Here is a 19821-nt window from a genome sequence, read left to right as displayed (position 1 = left end):
TGATATGATGGATTATGTTGATTGATTTCCAAATGTTAAACCATCCTTGCATCCCTGGGATGAATCCTACTTAGTCATGGTGTATGATCTTTTTGATGAGTAGTTGGATTCTATTTGCTAGTAGTTTGTTGAGGATATTTGCATCTGTGTTCATCAGGGTTATCGGCCTGTAATTCTCTTTCTTCGTGGTATCTCTGTCTGCTCTTGGTATCAGTGTGATATTTGCTTCCTAGACACTGTTCAGAAGTGTTTTTGATATTTCAATTTTGTGGAAAAGCTGAAAGAGGATTAGGAGTATATCCTCTTTAAAGATTTGGGAGAATTCACTAGTGAATCCATCCGGGCCAGGACTTTTGTGCTTGGGGAGAATTTTTATTACCATTTCAATTTCCTCTGTGGTGATAGGTCTGTTCAGGTATTCCAGATCTTCTTGGTTCAGCTTTGGGAGTCTGTAGGAGTCTAGGAGTTTATCCATTTCCTCGAGGTTTTGATGTTCCGTGGCATAAAGCTTCTCAAAGTACTCCCTGAGGATCCTTTGAATTTCTGTAGTTTCTGTTGTAATGACCCCCTTTTCATTTCTGATTCGGTTTATTAGGGTTTTCTCTCTCCTTTTCTTTGTGAGTTTTGCTAGAAGCTTATCGATCTTGTTAATTTTCTCAAAGAACCAGCTCTTGGGTTCATTGATCTTTTGGATTGTTTTTTGGGTTTCCATCTCGTTAGACTCTGCTCTGAGTTTTATTATTTCCTTCCTCCTGTTCGGGTTGTGCTCCTTTTGTTGTTCCTTCTCCAAGCTCTTTAGCTGTGAAGTTAGTTTATTTATGTGGGCTCACTCCTTCTTTCTGAGGAATGCTTGTAGAGCTATAAACTTTCCTCTTAAGACAGCTTTTGCTGTGTCCCATAAGTTTTGGTAACTTGTGTGCTCATTTTCATTCGTTTCTAGCAATCTTTTGATTTCCTCTTTGATTTGCTCTTTGATTTCCTTTTTAAGCCACTCATTGTGCAGTAGTGCACTGTTTAATTTCCAGGTGTTTGATTTAGTTTTCTGTTTTTGTGTGTGATTTTCTTCTAATTTAAGGGCATTGTAGTCTGAGAAGATTGTTGATACAATCTCTATCTTCTTAATTTTATGAAGGTATGTTTTGTGGCTCAGCATGTGGTCTATCTTGGAGAATGTTCCATGTACGCTTGAGAAGAATGTGTATTCTGCTTTTTGGGGATGAAGTGTCCTGTATATATCTACTAAGTCCCTTTCTTCCATTGTTTCCCTCAGATGAAGTATGTCCTTGCTAAGCTTGAGTCTGGTTGATCTATCAAGATGTGACAAAGCGGTGTTGAAGTCTCCCACTTGTATTGTGTTGCTATTGATGTCTTTTCCCAATTCTATGAGTAGTTGTTTTAAGCATTTTGCTGGTCTCTCATTAGGTGCATATACATTTATTATTGTAAGTTCTTCCTGTTTTACAGATACTTTGATCAATAGGAAATGGCCTTCACTGTCTCTTATGATCTTCTTCACTCTGAATTCGATGTGGTCTGATATCAGGATGGCTACTCCAGCTTTTTTATGGGAGCTGTTTGCCTCTAGGATTGTTTTCCAGCCTTTGAGTCGGAGTCTGTTTTTGCTTTGACTATTGAGATGTGTTTCTTTCAGGCAGCAGAATGTTGGGTTCAATTTTCTAATCCATCCTGCCACTCTATGTCTTTTCATTGGTGCATTTAGCCCATTGACATTGAGAGAGATTTTTGTTATGGGATTTTTCCCCATTGTTCTGTTGAAATTAGGTGTACTTGAGGAGCCTGTCTTGCCTTAAAGTAGCCCATTTAGTTGTTCTTTTAACCATGGTTTTGAGTCTATGAAGTTACTGAGCTGTTGTTTGTCTGTGAAAGTGTGTGTTGTTCCTTCTATTATGAATGAGAATCTCGCTGGGTAAAGTATTTTTGGAGAGGCATTTATTTCATTGAGTTTTTTCACTATCCCACCACTGTTTTCGGGCCATGAGGGTTTCATCAGAAAAATCAGCTGTGTATTTTAAGGATGCTCCTTTGTAAGAGATTTTTTTCTTCGATCTTGCTGCTTTCAGAATTTTATCTCTGTCTAAAGTTTTGGTCATTTTGATCAGGATGTGTCTTTGGGTATTTTTATTTGGATTTCTTCTAGCTGGTACCCTTCTGGCCTCCTGAATGTGGTCACAAGTTTTCTTTAGCTCTGGAAACATTGTAGCAATGATGTCTTTGACAGTTTCTTCCTCATCAAGGTTTTTTTCCTGTCCCTCTGGGACTCCAATAATTCTTATGTTATCCCTCTTGGCTTCATCATGATCTTCTCTTGCCATTTGTTCCCGAACTGTGAGTCTCTTTTCCATTTTCTGCATTTTTCTAGAGAGTCTCTGAACTTCATCTTCGAGCTCACTGATTCTGTTCTCTGCCGCTGTTACTCTGCTGCTGAGGCCTTCCACTGAGTTTTTCAATTCGCCTACCAGGTTTTTCAGGTCCGACATTTCCGATTGCATTTTCCTCTTTTCTCCCTTCAAATCCTCTTGTCTTTTATTGGCATTGCTTTCCATTGTTTCTTTTAGTTCCCTAAGCATCCTAAGTAGCTCCCTACTGAATTCCTTTTCAGAGAGGTTGTCTAACACTACAATACTATTGGTGTCTTCTGGGCTAGGCTCATTAATAAGAAAGCTTGGTGGACTTTTGCGTTGCTTTACCATTGTGACAAGTGTGGTTTAGTCCTTCACGTTCACTGTTACTTTTCTGGTTGAATGAGGAGAGAGTTCCCGGAGCCGTTCAGCTTTGTTGCTATGAGATGGGCCTCAGTTTCCCTCCCTCGCAGATCAAGGGGTAAAACCGGCTGTTCTAGGAGATTGAGCTAGCTGCGCATGCCCAGAGAGAGTCCCAAGCCCTGGGGGCAGGCTGTACCTGGTTGAATAAGGAGAGACTGCCAGGAGCCGTTCAGCTTTGTTGCCGCAAGATGGGCCTCAGTTCCCGTCCTGCGCAGATCATACTGTTCCCTCTTACGGTGGGAAAGGATTTTGGATAAGGTTGGTCCATGGTAGGTACTCTTCTACCTTTCTGAGTCTGACCTTCTTCTCAATCAGGCATTATTCTTTGTTTTATAACCGACATTGAGTGAAACTTTTGGAAGAGATGCTATTTAGTATTGAGCTTGTACAGCTATTTTCAAATAGGACTTTTGTTGGAAATGAAGTAGGTGAGTGGGATGTTGTAGAATTGTAGTAGAAGAGGTGAGAAATTTTTGGTTGGTATTAGGTGACAAGTTGTGGGATGAAAGTCCTGATTGCTCAGAGTGAGCCGTCCCAGGCCACTCCCTCCCAGGATCCTTGTATGGAGGATGGGTGGTGGACAGTCTCCCTGCTGGGCTTTGGCGGGAATCCGCAGTGCTTGGCTCGGGCCAGGGGCGGCTCCCGGCTGGATTCCCCCTACCCACCTGGAGGGGAGGGGCTGATGAACTGCTGGGCCCATCCCACGGAGCTGGACGCGAGGCGGGGTCTCCCCGCTGGCCTTCGGTGGGAATAGGCGGCATGTGGCTGGGGGCAGGGGCGGCTCCCGGCTGGGCTCCCCAATAAAACACTTATAAGCAAAGTAAAGTTTACAGATGAGAGTGCGGGGGGGGGGGGGGGGGAATTCAAGAACAATAATTGTGATCCAATCTGTGGTTACTTTATACTAATAGCCACTCATTTCTTTGTCTATGGGATTCACAGTTTCCACTTTTCTGTTGTAAAATGGTTGAAGGAGAAGGTAATAAGGAAGGAATTCTTTCACATTGTTTGAGTAAATATACGAGGAGGACAGGCATCTGCCTTCTGACCTGACAATAATGAATCCTATACTGCAGTAACAGTGCCTTATTCAGTGCAGGCATCCAGTTCACCCCGATTGTCATAACTGTAAGTTTTAGGTTTTCTCAAGAAAACAGAAGAGGAAATACAACAATTTCCTTCTCCTAGAACTTTGCCTCTAAAAAATTAACTAACATTTTGCTGTTGTTGATGTTTTGTTTTTGTTTTATTTGGGAGTCATACCCAGCAATGCTCAAGAACAGGTCTTGGCTGAGTGCTCAGGAGTTGCTCCCCACAGATATTGGGCGAGAAGACTGTATGGGGGTGCAAACCTGGACACCCTGAATGTAAAGAATGTGCTCTGGCCTTTTTGCATCCATTTTTAAAAACAATGCCACTTGTTGATCAAGATGTTTCCATTTACTTCCTGATACCTGGGTTCTTATAATTACTCTGGCTCCTGACCAGGTTCTCCAGTTCTTCCCTCTATATTTTTATATTAGTCTAAATTCTAAGTGCTACAAACTCTATTTTAGCCTGTTTCTTTTACTCATACCTAACCTAAGGAATGCTTACTAATGCATCTCAGACATCACTAATTATTAACAGCGCAGTTGAAATGGGTCACAACCATAGGATTCTTATCGACCAAAGAATCTCAGCCTCTTACTAACAAGCAAATCAAGTTGGCACAAGAAATGATAAAAATCAATCATTCCAGGAAAGATGATGATATTCTCCCCTTCTAATAGTCTAAGAAATTTGGAGACTAGTGTTTACACCTCTGAGAAACTGCAATTCCCTGCAGGCCTTGTCCAGAAGGGCTTATCATGATCTCCATTCATCAAATTCCAGTTCATTACTGAAGTAACACAAACCACTCTCAGATACGTGTATATATATATATATATATATATATATATATATATATATGACACATATATAATACATACAATGTATATATAATTAATATGTGTGTTATATACATATATACAAAATACACACACCCACACATACACATATATGGTGTTTGCCTTGCACATGGCCGACCCGGGTTCAATTCCTCCATCCCTCTTGGAGAGCCTGGCAAGCTACCAAGAGTATCCGCCCACACGGAAGAGCCTGACAAGCTATCTGTGGTGTACTCGATATGCCAAATACAATAACAAAAACTTTCACAATGGAGATGCTACTGGTGTCCGCACGAGCAAATCGATGAGAAATGGGAGGATAGTGCTGCAGTGCTCTCTCTCTCTCTCTTTCTCTCTCTCTCCCCCCGAGCACTGTAGCACTATACATATATGTACATATATATATGTATACTTTGTAGCATGGACATAATTTGGGTGTCAGCTGGAAGTCTTCCCAGGATTGAAAGCCTGTTGTTGCTCTAAGATGTCCCCTGGAACCATATCATCAATCTACCTACCTTTCCTGAATGACTCTGATGCCGATAGGTCTGGTTTCCCCAAGTATTAAAGTAATGATTTCTGGCTCTGTTTCAGCTCTGTCAAAATAGCTGCTGAGCCTCTCTATTGCCTTCCTACAAGGATTTAATCTACTCCAAGTTTCCTGACATATTATAAGGAGGAAATCTGTTTTCTCTGTCACTTTTCCTTTCTCAGGCTGGGTTTGCACCAGAACATCTTTGCTTTGGATAAGACGGTGCACACTTGCAAGGAAAGCCTGTGTTCTCATCCATGAGAGACTTGTCTAACTTAATTGTCTTGTTTCTCCACACCTCCAAGGCTTTCTGCATAGGGTTCCTTCTGAAACGGGGACCTTGAATAAAGCTTTGCACAATTTAGTTTCATCACCTCTAGGAAGAGTTTGACTACTCAAGGAAACACTACTATTCCTCTGGACCTGCAAAATTGGACACATTGAAACTCACACTTTTGTAATGCTCTTTATTTATTTGCAAAAATCATACTTCTCTTTTATTGTGCAGTAAAGTCTTATATGACAGAAATTGCACCTGGGCATTAATACCAGCAAATAAAAATTATCTTTGAAATTTATTTTCTGTATCAAACATGGGATTAAATGACTTTTATTATATTATGTGAAGTATGATCACGGTAAACTTGAGTCGTGTGTCTATGTATGTATGTTTATATATTTGAACTTAATCTAATATCAACAGTTATCCTATCAACTGCTATTAAGAATCCAATTGATATTATTAATCAATTAGAAACTCATAAAATAAGACTATATTTGTATACAAATTGGTCCCTGTGAGCAAGGAATATGACACACACTAAACACTCATCAAACAATCTACACATGTAAACAATTAACTTGTTGATATTAATGGAGCAACTTGACAGTTGCTTTTGTCTTTTGCCACATAAAAAAAGTTACGAACCACAACATCAGTGGGCATAGGCAATGTCCCTAAATGGGGTTATTCTCTTAATATTTGTCAGTTCGCTGGATCTCAGTGACAGAACTAAGAAATGGGATCTCTTGTCACTTCCTTTTGATCAAGGAGGAATTAGTGATTCAGAACTGGTGATTAGTGATTCCCAAGCCCAGAGAGTTACTTACTCATTTGCACAAACTGTTTACTGTGAAAATAATATTTGGCACAACAAAAGGGAAATATTTGGTAATTAGCTTTAATGGGAAAAATATTTCGTTAAATACAAGTGGCCTTTAGGAATATGCAGCCAAAGGAAAATGCATGCTAAAAACATTTATTTGATTTAAAAATAAAAATTACTTGGGCAAATGTCTTTACAAATAAGAGTTGCTATAATGCTATGAAAAGAACTTTGGCTCTTGAAAAAGTTGCATACATTTTATAAGCTAAAATTTGATGAAAAAGACACCTATTCAGGGCCTGGAGTGATAGCACAGAGGTAGGGCGTTTGCCTTACACAGCCAACCCCGGGGTTTGATTCCCAGTTTCCCATATGGTCCCCTGAGCACCGCCAGGAGTAATTCTTGAGTGCAGAGCCAGGACTAATCCCTGTGCATCACCGGGTGTGACCCAAAATGCAAAAAGCAAACAAACAAACAAAACAAAACACCTATTTATTCCTAGTTCTTAGCCAGTCTTACACTAGGTAAGATACAGATCATAAATAACTCCCACTTCAATCCTACAATAGTCTATCAAGGAGACATTACACATGTGGAACAGAGCAAAGATACAGTAATGTTTCACTGCTCAATAACTGCTAAGTAATTGCTACATTATTTGCAAATGTGGTCAGGCTTCTAGCTACTGCTTTTGCAACAAGACCTACTTTTCAGATTACAATGAGAGAAAATAACCTTGCCCTCATTGATTAAAGGATCATTAGCTATACTTTGTTCTTATAGAAGCAAGGCTAAGGAAAAAGACTAGAAAAAATTTACTGAAAAAGAAGAAAAATATTGCCTTTTATCTGTGAAAGAGATAGCAAACTATATAGAACAAAGTGGGGGGTAGATAAGGAACATGTAAACTATTTTCTCTGAAGAGTAGGTTTGAGATGTCAATTGGATTTATTTTTTCAGCAAACATTTTTATGGCAAAATGCCTTTTACCTTTCAATTTCCTCAGTGGTAGTGTTGCTGCCAGAGTTTGCACTGATCTTTGTTTAGTTTTATTGAAAGCACACACACCATTTTCTAAATGAGGGGGCATCAGAGAATAATAGAAATCTCATAGGTCTTTCAAAGCTGCTTCATACTGAAATACATTCCAGACAAATTGTGCAACACTCTATAAAAAAATAAAAAATGTTATGCTTGTTGGAATCACTTGAGTTCCACTTACATGTTTTCTGGATTTTTCCCTAATTTTTTCTTTAGTCACTTAAAGAGTTTTGTTTATCATTTTCAGAATTTGACAGAGGTCTTATAAATGCTCAATAAATCCATTTGATGGGATAGAAGATGGATTCAAAATGGCACTCTTTTCAAACTGCAATTCATGATTCATAGTGTATTATATGCCCAAAGACCCTATAGAGACCCCAAAGACCCACATTTACTGACCTCCAGTTAGGGATTTGTCTTTTTTTCCTCATCCTCCAGAGGAATATGTTCAGTTACTGTAACTTATAAAGTCCCTTTTGTTATGAGTTTTGGATTCACAAATAACATCCCTCCTTTCCTTCCTCCTTCCTCTCTCCCTCCCTCCCTCCCTCCCTCCCTCCCTTCCTTCCTTCCTTCCTTCCTTCCTTCCTTCCTTCCTTCCTTCCCTTCCTCCTTTCTTCTTTTGTCTTTTGGACCACACTTAATGGTGCCCAGGTCTTACTTCTGGTTCTGCATTAAGGTATCTCTTCTGTTGGAGCTCTGGGGGCTATATGAGGTACTTAAGATTGAACCCAGGTACACCATATATAAGGCAATTTCCATACCTGCTGTACTGTCTCTTCGGCTTCCCCATTCAGAATAATTTTTAAGGACTCCTATAATTTTTGGTTCCATCTGGAAGCTGATGAGTCATGTACATTTTGTCTTGGCTTACTTGTCTCTTAAGTAACTAATCCATATATGCAAACTCTGCACCTCCAAATTCAGCATTAACCAGACAGTTTCTCTCTATCAAAAATATACCTTTAATTTTATGAGAACATTAGCTTCTGCAACAAATAGTAAAAACACACATCTTTAAATGATCTCAGATTATTTTTTTTCCTCATTTGATCTGTCTGCCTCAAGGCTCTGAGTTCTGTTAGTCCTACCTGAGGTCTATTTCAGTGCTTTTATTATCCACTCACACAGATACATTACTCTTCCCTCATTTCTCTTCTTAATTGTGAAAGATATGTTTGTATACCCTTATCAATGACAAATGTGAAGTGTGCCTGAGCTCCTTCAGCAAACTAAGTGATAATCTCTGAATTTAACCTGAGTAAAGTCTGATCTGATGGGAATAATAGCAGATGTGACATTTCTGCTTTATTTGCTCCATTATTTAATTAGAAAGGCAAAAATCCAGAAATTCTGAGGTTTAGTCCTATAATGTTCTGATTAGTTTCATAAGGTGATCTGGTCTATGACTAATAATTTTTAATACATGAATATTTTAACAAGGTAATCTAAGAAACTGTCTTGAAGTGACTCACTCCTCTGCTTGCCTGGAGGTGATTACAGTTTTTTTATTCAGAGCAAATTAAAGAAATACATTTTCCCTACTTAAGTGACCCAGGTACCTTATGAGAGAAGTTGGTCTGCTTAACATATTTCAGGAGCTGCTGAATTATTTGTGCTCTACTACAAGGTCACTATAATTCCTCACTAGCTATCAATTGTTTGACAATGGAGTGTCATCAATCAGCCTGTAACTTTCATTGCCAAGTGCATTCTATTTTTATATACCCATGAACTCACACATTTAGCAGTGACAGGAAGAAGTCTTTCTCTATAGGATAAGCAATGAATTGTGTGTTTCATCTGAAATACATTATTTTACAACATATTATTCAGAAATATCCTTTGCCATAGACAAAAAAAGAAAAAAAAACTGTAATATATTCCTTCTAAAAATCTGTTTTTTTTCTATAAAGATTTGCTACAGAAAGCAGACTGAAAAAAAGCCTTCAATTCTGCCATTTTATAAAATATGTCTCAGCAAATAGTCATAAATCTGTCAGATATTGCAACCCAGTTTGGTATTATATACTAGGAAAATGAACTCAATAGCAATATAATCTTACTTTCCAATATAACTGAACTTGGGGAAAATATCTCAGGAAGAATGCAGGCATAGAGAGCAAATAAAATCTAAGTACCATAGATATAAAGAAGTTTATGATCGCATATACAACTTTGGATATTGGTGTTTTCCTTTTATTAATTCTAACACAAACCCTCAATCATGTCCTTCTTTTTTAATTTGATTTAACTTTTTTTTCCTATTCTCTGAGAAAAGTGAAATTCTAATTTATTATCTTTTGTCTAGTTTTTTTTTTGTGGGAGAGTGCTGAGTTTATTCTTCCATTTGAACTATTATTGAGGCCCCGTTTTGCTCTTAGAATATTACTCAAGTGTTATTTTCTTAGAGTTGACCCACCAGAATCCATATCACACAGATTTATTGATTTCTCTCTCTTGCAAATCAGATCGTGTGCTCCCATTTATAAAATGGAAATTTTAGTTGAAGCTGCATGCACAAAGCTGGTCCAAATTGTTGCTACAAATGCTTAAGGCCTTCAACTTTTTTAGCTGTCCTTTAATGAAAAGACAGACAAATATATTTAGGCAATTCAATTTAGTCATCAAATTTTGAAGAGTGTTCTAGTTAGAGAGGGAGAATGACTTAAGTTTTTCTCAACTAAGACTTTAGAGAATAGTCAATGACTGACTAAAAGGAAATGGAGCTGAGCACTTCTTTGTTCTTGGAGTAACTGCCATTTATCAATTCTAATACACGATTTATAGAGTATTTATTAGCATACAGTTATCAGAAGACAGGATGGAGGGGGAAAAGTATCCTATAGTTAGAGCCCCCAAAAGATCATGTTCTAATTCGAAATAAAATGTTTCTCATTGATATAGACTATGGAGTAGGTTCACAATGCACTTTATAATTGTGTTGTTCATTTACTTGCTAGTCTCATCATTTAAGACAGATCTGTGTTTAATTTTCTAAACTCTGTGCTCTAGTTAGAACATTTTTCCCTGTTTTATTAGATAGTTAAACGATCTCTTAACCAACAAGACATGTTTTTAAATATCCCACTATGTCCTTCTAATTGAGATCAGAAATCAAATATTGTTTCCACAAAGCCTTGGTTGGAAGGCTCCATTTTGACCCTCAGAATTTTAGACTTCCTCTGTCCTGCCACTACAGCAATGTCTTACAAATCCTTGTTTAATCACCTGCACTTCCTGAAGACAAGAAGAGGAGCTGATTTCCCCCATGTTGAATTTATAGTGAGATATAATAGAAATCTCACGAAAGGAAGCATTTCAGTAGGACATTTAAGGTAGGACAAAATTAATGCCATAAATTATGTAAAGGTATAGGAAGTACTGAGGAATAAAGTAAATCTCAGTTTTTCTGAGCAAGGTTTTAACAAATGAGATATGAAAATTACCTAGGGGTGATAATCATCAACAAACGAGATATGAAAGTTACCCTGGGGTGATTATCTACCTTTGAAACATAAACCAGCAACCTTTGGGGTACTATGGAAACTCCAGTTCTGAAATTAAGGAAGTAAGATCATTACCAAGTTACCTTTTGATGTATATGTGGCTATAGGATGAAAAAAGAAAAAAAAAAGATTACACATAAAGCAAAATAAAACAATATAAATATTCACAATCATATTCATAATTAGGGGAGAAAATTAGCATTATTATAATGTGTCAGGTAGCTTGCAATATACCATTTCTTTAGTGCTCACTATTTCTCTTTGTGGAAATCCCTACTAGTTTTTCAATATTTAATTGAATATTCAATATTTATTTTTCTGGAATAGTCAATATCTATTTTTAAAATGTTTCAGATATACCTAGAACATTGATTTTTTGTTTATAGGAGCCTTAGGCTTCCCCTGCTCCCATTTCATGTCCTTCTTGGAATTTCAGAATATGATGTTACTGAGAAAAAGGTTGAAAAAATATAATGAGTTAAGGTAAGGTCTCACTGGTGCTTTGTTAAGAAGCACAGAAAAGATGAGACAGACTTCTATATAGAGAATGGCATCCCACAGTGAGGACAGAGATTTGTGGGATGCTGTGTTAGCCAAGAATTTCCAGGAACATCAAAAGCTATGATATGGAACAGATTCTTCCTTAAAGCCCTCAGAGAGAGCTTACCACTGAAGATACCTTGGTCAAAGAAGTCTACTTTACAGTTACAAGAAGTCTACTTTCCAGAGTTACAAGAGAGTGACTGCTTATGTTTACGTCACCTAATTTGTGGTAATCTGTTACGGCAACCCCAAGGCACACACAAATGTATTCCTGAAAAATCATACTTCCGGTCCTAAAGTTAAGGCATGCCAGTATGTTGTAACTTGCAAGGACAGAAAGGTGATTTTCCCATCAAAGCAACCAGGAAAATGAGAATTATTATTTATTTATTTAATTTTTAAAAAGTTTTTATTTTAATGAATCATCGTGAGATACAATTACAGACTTATAGACTTTCATGATTGCATTTCAGTCAGTGTTCAAATACCCAGCGCTCCACCAGTGCCCATTCCCCACCCCCAATGTTCCCAGTATCCTCCCCCCACCCCCACCCCTTCCCACCTACTGCCTCTGTGGCAGGCACAATCCCTCTTACTCTCTCTGTCATTTGGGTGTTATGGTTTGCAATATAGGTAAAAAGCAGACATTATGTTTGGTCCATAGTCTACTTTCAACATGCACCTACTACCCTGAGCAATCCCTCCAATCATCATTTACTTAGTGCTCCTCTCTCCATCCTAGATACGTTTTCCCCTAGTGCATGAGCTCGGCTATCAAGCTGTGGGGCAGCTCTACTGACCCTTATTTTAATTGTTCTTAGGTGTTATTCTCCTATTTGTGATTCTCCTATTATGTTACTTTATATTCCACAAGTGAGTACAGTCCTTTTATGTCTGTCCCTCTGTTTGTGACTCATTTCACTTAGCATGATACTCTCCATGTTGATCCACTTCTATGCAAAGAAAATGAGAATTCTTATTTTGTTATCTCACGCCTTGACTTCCTTATCCTTACACTGTCATTGTCACTGTCCTCCCATTGTTCATTGATTTGCTCATGCGGGCACCTGTAATGTCTCACAACAAATTGTGAGACTTGTTGTTACTGTTTTTGGCATGTCGAATACGTCACGGGGAGCTTGCCAGGCTCAGCCATGCGGGTAAGATACTCTCGGTAGCTTGCCGGGCTCTCTGAGAGGGGCAGAGGAATCAAACCCAGGTCGGTCTCATGTAAGGCAAATGCCCTACCAGCTGTGCTATTGCTCCAGCCCATCCTTACACGATTCAGAAAATTTATATGCCGTTACTATCATTTTCACTATTCTCCGATGATGGTTATTGGATTAAAACTGAAAGGCACTCTTAGGTGGAGACTCTGGTAAAGGAATTTTAAATGGAAGATTAAAAAGCTTGTCTTTCCTGCTCAACTCCAGTTGCTGGCTGATAGAACTCTGACCTCAGCCGGCACAAAGAATCAGTGACAAGTAAAAGTGAAGGAAATAGGAGAAGTTTATTGGAGTATGCTCTCGGATGGAACTCTATGAACCTCGGGTGAGGCTGGGATAGTCAGGTGCTGGGAGAGACTAAGCGGGATTTTTAAATTGTTTTGGATGGGAAAAAGGAATGAAGACTAGTGGACTAGGAGTGCTTCCTCTGGTTTCTGTTATGTGTAGGGGGTCTATGTGAGGAAGCATGGGATGAAGTCTGGTAGCTTTCTGGAGCCAGGTGGGCCCTAAACCCTGTCCTCTGTGCTGAGGCAGAAGTGATCTTTGATTCTGGGAATGTGACTACTTCATCCACGGGCCTTCATTTGGTCCCAAGCAAACCTTACACAGGCTATTCGAGTAGTAAGAACCTTTCCTTAACAAGTGCCAAGGACCACAAGTGTTTTTCGACAGTTTAAGAATTCTTAGTACAAAAATTAAAAAGGGTAAGCACCATAATATCAAAATCTTGTATATAGATTGAAAATTCTCAGCACTTGCCTGTAACTTGATATGTTTTCTTCCATATTTACAGTGGAAGGAGGAACTTAAAAAATCTGAAGTTTCATGAACATCAGCAAAATATGTCATGTATAAGCAGATGACAATGGCATCCAAATAACGTTTTCCAATATTTTTACATTTAATAAGAATTGTCTTAACTGAGATGCTCACTTCTAAATTAAGAAGCTCAATTTTAATCTTGACCATGCTCAGTGGCAGGGTGAAGGATATACAATAACTTTGTTTATTTTCCACTCCTCCCCCCTCATAACCTAAACCATATTCCTCCAATAAATACTCTGAATAATTTTTTTGAAGACTAAAGAATCTTGGGACATACAGTCCCCAATTCAAAGGCATTAAAATAACAACTTCCTAAGGAAATCTCTGAATCAGTGAAGTTGTTTCATAGCTGTGTGTGTTATTCTTTCATGATGCCTTACTGAGAAATCCTATCATAGATCAGTCTTCTAGAATGGCACTCAAAAGATCAAATGTATAAACCAAATGCAGATTTGTAAGACATTTTGTCTTTTCTGCTGTGTACCAAATATCTGTTAGACTGCTAACACAATACCTTGTTTACAGTTAAATGGATGTCTTTGAATGTGTACTTGATTCAATGAGAATTTAACTTTTTTTGGGGGGGGATCACACCCAGCAATGCATAGGGGTTACTCCTGGTTCTTCACACAGGAATTACTCCTGGCAGTGCTCGGGGATGCTGGGAATATGGGATGCTGGGAATAATCAAACCTGGGTCTGCCGCATGCAAGGCAAATACCCTACCTGCTGTGCTATTGCTCCAGCCCCTCAATGAGAATTACTTTAGACAAGTAGCCTCCATTGGAAAAATTTAATCTTACTGTCCTACACAAGTAAGCAGAAGATATCTTACAATGTGGCAAAATTTTCAGACAGTCTTAAATTTATAGCAAAAGTGCTATCAGTATAAATCTGATTGATGAGATTTGGACAGAAAAAATATATATATAACTTGTATTTCAGGGTGATTATTTTGGAATAATTAAACGACATAGCATCCTTAAGAAATGAAACTTACTAAAGTTTGTTTCATGACTGACTGGAGAGCTATTGCAGAGACTGGAAAGACACAAACTATATTCATATATAGTTTTCTAATTATATGAGTATTTCTAAATTAAACGCATTCCACTGAGAAAAATATTAAACTATTTTCTCTGCTTAACAAATAAAATTTTATATATTAAATATAATTTAATTTGTAAATTAATTTTCACTTATTTCCGTTATACAGATAAGTGATAAAAAGCCCAGTAATAAATTAAAATTAATGATCTGCTTCTAAAAAATAAAATATGTGGAATATAAAAGGCCAATAATATAAAGTGGGGAGACCTTGTTATGATTTCAGTGTTAAACAATACATTGCAAATGTGCCAGTCTTTCCCAGATTAATCAAAATTTCATAAAATTTCCTATCTAATAAAATTGTGAATTTTCTTTTGAGTCTTCTCTTTTTCTGTTTTCTTTTTAAAGATTTTTTTTATTGAATCACTGTGAGATTGTGTTACAAATCTGTTCATGATTAGGTGTCAGTCTTTCAGTCATACAGTGTTTCAACACTCATCCCTCCACCAGTATACATTTCATTTCTCAGCACCAATGGGAAATGAAATGGGTCTATTACCCTGACTCTGAAAGAGTCACCAATATGGCAGCATTAAGAAGGATGAGGAAGGAGAGGCTGATAAAATCTCAAGGCCAAAATAGGCTGCCAAGACAAAGAAGGACAAAAATGACCGTCGATACTTTCAATGCAAGTATGCTGGCATCAGATGCATCCATCGAGGACCTGATGGTACAAGGGTGAAAGATCAAGTACAACATCATTGGTCTGACCGAGACAAGGAGGCATCAATCACATCACACCGTTTTCACACTGGAGAAGAACTGTTCCTCGGAACATGTGACAAAAGAGGCATCAGTGGTGTTGGTGTCCTTGTCAACATGAACTTGGCCATAAGCACTGATTTATTCGAATACCAAACAACCCGAATCGGACAATTACACTTGATAGATGTGGCTCACTGCTGGCAGTTTCTATCTTCATTGTCTACACACCAATATCCAATTATGATGAAGGAGAAATTGAGAATTTCTACATGGAACTGGAGAAGTTCTATAAAGAAGACCACACCTTCTATAAGATCATAGTTGGTTATTTTAATGCCAAGATAGGACCTAGAACATCAGTCGAAGAACTCCACATGGCCTAACATGGGATGAACAGGGTGAGAGACTGAGTTCATCATGTCGACCAAGATCATCCAAGGTAACTCACAGTTCCAGAAGGCTGCATCTCAATGTTAGACATGGGAGTCTCCCAGTAGATGGTTCCACAACGAAACTGACCACATCATATTCAATTGATGATTTTGCCTGACCTATGTTGCTATTGTCCCAAAATTCCAAACGGGATCAGAACACCGTCTCCTTCGTGCAAAATTCTATTTCACGGAGCGGGGAGAAAGGGCTGCAAAGTTTAAAAAGAGAACTCCCAGAATGACCACCAACTGGGAGCTCTTTGGCACTATTGCAGCAACATGGGAAGATGCCATCATTGACAACACTGACGAGGAATACAATCAACTGGTTCAGCACCTCCATGATTGTGCGAGGAACACCAAGAGAGAGAGATAGCCACAGAAAAAAAAAAGGCCTGTCTTTGAAAACTCTTGAGCTTATTTGCCAACATGGCTTGGTGCATGCCTCAGGCAACCACAAGCAAATGTCTGAGCTGACAAAGTAGTGCAGAGATACGATCAAGGAAGACCTCAAAGAAAGAAGAACAGAAGTGCAGGTAAATGTGGGAGAAGCCGGGAAAAGCACTTGTAACACATGCCTGTCCTTCACCAATTACAAGACCAGGATGACTGCCCTCTGACGTCCTGATGGATCTATCTCATCTTCCAGAAGGGCAATGGAGAAGATTTGACTTCTACTCAGATCTCTTTGATAGCTTTGTCCACCTGCACACATACCAAATTCCACAGGATGGATATGTCGTTCCCAATGGTCTCCCTTTCAAAATCCAATATGCCATTTCCTTGGTAACGAAATGAACAGCACCTGGCCCAGACAAGGTCAGACCTGAACACCTAAAGAACCTACAATCAGTACTCATCAATACACTGGCTACTTGATGCCTGTCTGAATGCAAAGTTACGTCCCAATGGAAAACCAGCAGGGCTGTACTACTGTACAAGGGAGACATCCACGACACTCGCAACTATTGCACGATCTGCCTGTTGTCTGTCGTCTATAAGCTGTTCACTCAAGTCATCCTGAATAGGATTGGCAGAACAACCATGTGAGCAAGCTGGGTTCCGAAAAGGATTCAGCACAATCAACCATATCTACATGATAACCAAGCTCATTGAGTTTTCTCAGGAGTTCAACATGCTGCTTTGTCTAACATTCATTGATTTAAAAAAGGCCTTTGATTCTGTTGAGACTGAAGCGGTCGTCGTAGCCCTAGCCAAATAGGGAGTTCAAACTCAATACATCAGGATCCTCTGTGAGCTGTATTATAGATTCACTACCAGGATCTCAACATTCTACAAGGAAGTGAACATCCACGTCAAGAGAGGGGTTCGGCAGGATGATACCATTTCACTGAAACTCTTCAGTGCCACCCTCAAGAATGTCATGCAACGACTGGAATGGGAAGGAATGGGAGTGAAGATACACGGTCGGCAACTACACCACCTCAGCTTCGCTGATGACATCATTCTAATAGCACCAAACATTAGCCAAACAGCACAAATGCTGTGAGTGTGGAAAGGTCGGACTCCAGCTGAATCTCACGAAGACAATGTTTATGAGAAACAGTTCTTGTTCCTGATGTTCCATTTGCTCTCAACAGAATGAACATCTCCGAATGCAACAGTTATGTGTACCTAGGTCGAAAAGTCAACATGACAAATGAACTGGCACTTGAGTTGTGCAGGAGGAAGAGAGTGGCTTGGAACGCCTTCAAGAGTGTCGAAGACAGAGCTAAGAGGACGAAGAACTTCCGGCTCTGGGCACATCTCTTTGATTCCACTGCTCTTCCTTCATTAATATACACCTCAGAGACCTGGACTGTATGAAAAGAGGATGAGAATGCTATTCAGGTCTTCCAAAGAGGAAATGAAAGAGCTATGCTTGGAGTATCACGCTTTACTCAAATGAGAGAAAGAATCTGGAGTTCCATTCTCTGTTGACATTCAATAATCAGGGACGCTGTCTCATTTGCTAAGGCATCAAAAATCAGATGGGCTGGACACATAATGAGATTTGGAGATGACCACTGGACTAGAGCCATTATCGACTGGATTCCATTGGACATCAAAAGATCGAATGGTCACCCACCTACGAGATGGTCAGACTTCTTCGTCAAGACCCTGAACGATTGGTTTGAGGCTCTATGTGTTCCAAATACAAGCAGATGCCATTGGGCTACACTAGCATGCAACAGGTATGAATGGAGATATTACTGGCACCTGCTCGAGCAAATTGATGAGTAACAGGATATCACATGATCAGGTGATCAAGTGATCCTAGCACCAGTGTCCTCAGGCTCCCTTCCATCCCCATCCCCCACCCCACCCGCAGTCTATCTATATGGCAGGAACTTCTCTCCCTCTCCTCTCCCTCTTTCTCTGTTTCTCTGTCTTTGTCTCTGTCTCTGTCTCTCTCTCTCTCTCTTTCTCTCTCCTACTCACTCACACTCTCTGCTTTTGAGCATTGTGGTTTGTAATACAGATACTGAATGTTTATCAGGTATATCCCTTTACCTACTTTTAATACTCAGATTTTGTCCAGCATGATCATGTCCAACTGTTATTGTCATAGTGGTCCTTTTTCTATCTTACCTATCCTCCACCCCATATAGTTGTCATTGATTCCAACCACTGACCAGTATTTCTAGCCCATATATATATATATGAATGCAGTAATTTTATACTGTCCCTCTCCTTTTTTCAAACTTATTCAACTGTATTTTTGAAGAATAAACTGGACAAGTAGTCAAATTAAAAAATGACAACTCATGTCCTTCTTGCCCTACCGAGACCACAAGTTGCCCCCCACAGGTGGCTCTCTGGCATGGCCATGGACCCATAGGCACACAAACCAATCTCGGAACTATTTGGCTTTTGGCAGAAATCCCTCAAAACTTAATTAGTAAAATATCTGAAATCCAAAATCCGACATCATATGGTCTTCATAACCAGCAATAGAAAACAAATTATTTCATGATGCCTTTTCAGCAGTTTTGATTGTTGGAGGAAAATTCCATATTATAATGGTGCATCTTTTGTCAAAATAATGAATGTAATCAAAGTAGATAGTCAAGTGGAAATCATCTTTGTGAGTTTTTCTAGAGGCCTATCGATCTTTTTTATTTTCTCGAACAACCAGCTCTTAGTTTCATTGTTCTTTCAGATTGTTTTTTGGGTTTCCATCTCTTTAATCTCTGCACTGAGTTTTATTATTTCCTTCCTCCTGTTCATGTTGGGCTCCTTTTGTTGGTCCTTCTCCAAGCTCTTAAGCTGTGAGGTTAGGTTACTTATGTGGACTCATTCCTCTTTCCTGAGGAATGCTTGTAGAGCTATAAACTTTCCTCTTAACACAGCTTTTGCTGTGTCCCATAAGTTTTGGTGACTCATGTCCTCATTTTCATTAGTTTCTCGGAATCTTTTGATTTCTCTTTGATTTCCTTTCTAAGCCACTCATTGTTCAATAGCACACTGTTTAATTTCCAAGTGTTTGATTTAGTTTTCTGTTTCTGTATGTGATTTACTTTTAATTTCAGCCCATTATGGTCTGAGAAGATTGTTGATACAATTTCTATCTTCTTAATTTTATGGAGGTATGTTTTGTGGCTCAGCATGTGGTCTATCTTGGAGAATGTTCCATGCACGCTTGAGAAGAATGTGTATTCAGCTTTTTGAGAATGAAGTGTCTTGTATATATCTACTAAGTCCCTTTCTTTCACTGTTTCCCTCAGATGAAGTATTTCCTTGCTAAGCTTCAGTTGATCTATCAAGAGGTGATAAAGCAGTGTTGAAATCTCCCACTAGTATTGTGTTGCTATAATGTCTTTATCCAAGTCTATGAGTAGTTGTTTTAAGTACTTTGCTGGTCCCTCGTTAGGTGCATATATATTTAGTATTGTAAGTTCTTCCTGTTGTACAGATCCCTTGATCAATAATAAATGGTCTTCATTGTCTCTTGTGACCTTCTTCACTCTGAAATCAATGTGGTCTGATATTAGGATGGCTACCCCAGATTTTTTATGGGAACTGTTTGCCTGTAGGATTGTTTTCCAGCCTTTTTCCCTGAGCATGTGTTTGC

Source organism: Sorex fumeus, unplaced genomic scaffold (genome assembly GCF_029834395.1).
Source record: "Sorex fumeus unplaced genomic scaffold, SorFum_2.1 ptg000122l, whole genome shotgun sequence".
Lineage (NCBI taxonomy): Eukaryota > Metazoa > Chordata > Mammalia > Eulipotyphla > Soricidae > Sorex > Sorex fumeus.
This window is presented reverse-complemented; position numbering follows the sequence as displayed.